Below are 1,925 nucleotides of genomic sequence, written 5' to 3'. Positions count from 1 at the left end.
CTACTTACGTATCGCGCGGCGTACTGCTGTATGAGTTGTGCTTTTTATCAATGCGGACGCAACCGCACTATGAACTGAACAAAACGATTAAATACGAATATGAATACGAATTCGAATATGAACTGTACTGATTGAAGTCTATCGGAGACTATCAACTGTACAGTAGAAGGAAGTCATTCAGACGGACCGCGAACTGTACCTTTAAATCGCTAGAGATTAGTCAGCGCTAAGGGACTGTAAAGTTTGGCCGTGGTCTCTGGGGAAAGGGGGGCATGCAGCTGCCCCCTCTGGATTTTGGAGCAAAATTAAAAAGTAAGCTTAGCTAATAATCGTAAATAACCCTAACGTGATTTTTTCGGTCACTTATCCGTGAAAGCCTTAATTGTATCTGACCCACCCCTACCACACTATGGACGTCGATCAAAAGCTGCGCCCGTCGGTCATCATTACATAGTTGAGTCGTGAAATTTTGCCCCCCCCCCCTAGGAATTTGCTCAGCCTACGGCCCTGATCTGACTAGCTTAGATTCTTTATCTCTGCCAATCCGTATTGGAATTCTCTCCCTTATTCTTTAGATAGTTGCAAACCTGAGGCTTTTTCTACTGCGATCCGCAGTGTTGATCTGTCTATTTGATCAACTTTGTCTCTTTCCGTCCTCGTTATAGTTCCTTCGTAATATTTACGAATATTATATGAGTGAGATGGAGCTACGCCCCAGCCGCGTTAGATAAGCCGCATGAATTAAGCTGACGCTTCCGTCACGCAGGTGAGATGGAACGCTGGCACGCCGAGCTGCTAGAAAAACTAGGACCCGAGCGTTGTCCGTTCGTCGACAACAACAAGAAGTCTAAACAGCGGCACCAGTGCAACTGCAACGTGTGTCCCGGATGGCGGGACCACGTCAAGAAGATGCATATCAATGCGACAGTCATCAACTGGAAGAACTCCGACTGCCAGCGATGGCAGAGCGACTCGTGGCAGATAGCGAAGGTATCGTTGTTGTTGTTGTTGTTGTTGTTGTTGTTGTTGTTGTTGTTGTTGTTGTTGTTGTTGTTGTTCGTTGTTGTTGTTGCTGTTCGTTGTTGTTGTTGTTGTTGTTTTTGTTATTGTTGTTGTTGTTGTTGTTTTTGTTATTGTTATTGTTGGTTTTGTTATTGTTGTTATTGTTATTGTTGTTGTTGTTGTTGTTGTTGTTGTTGTTGTTGTTGTTGTTGTTGTTGTTGTTGTTGTTGTTGTTGTTGTTGTTGTTCGTTATTCGTTGTTGTTGTTCTTCTTATTATTATTTTAATAATATTATTGCTTTTATCGTTATTTTTGTTGCTGTTGTTGTTGTTGTTGTTGTTGTTGTTGTTGTTGTTGTTGTTGTTGTTGTTGTTGTTAGTTGTTGTTGTTGTTGTTGTTGATGTTGTTGTTATTGTTGTTATTCGTCATTCGTTATTCGTTGTTGTCGTTGTTGTTGCTAATTGTTGTTGTTGTTCGTTATTCGTTGTTGTTGTTGTTCTTTTTATTATTATTACCTCCGCTAAGGGCTTGGCGGAGGTTATGTTTTCACCGGCTTGTGTTTGACTGATTGTTGGTTTGTGGGTTTGTGGGTTTGTTGGTTTGTGGGTTGTGTACAGCCTAACTGAAAAAGTTATGGACGGATTGTCGTAAAACTTTCAGGATACGTCAGAAATGGGCTAACTTAGAATTGATGAGATTTTGGTGGTGATCCGGATCCAATTAATTAATTCATTAATTCATTCATTCATAAAATTGTCATAATAGGTCAGAAATGGGGTAACTTAGAATTGATTACATTTTGGTGGTGATCCGGATCCAATTAATTAATTAATTAATACATTCATTCATTAATACAATTTTCAGGATAGGTCAGAAATGGGGTAAGTTATAATTGATTACATTTTGGTGGTAATCCGGATCCA

This window comes from Priapulus caudatus, unplaced genomic scaffold, assembly GCF_000485595.1.
Source record: "Priapulus caudatus unplaced genomic scaffold, Priapulus_caudatus-5.0.1 Scaffold1302, whole genome shotgun sequence".
In the NCBI taxonomy this organism is placed as follows: domain Eukaryota; kingdom Metazoa; phylum Priapulida; class Priapulimorpha; order Priapulimorphida; family Priapulidae; genus Priapulus; species Priapulus caudatus.
Note: the sequence above shows the minus strand (reverse complement) of the source record.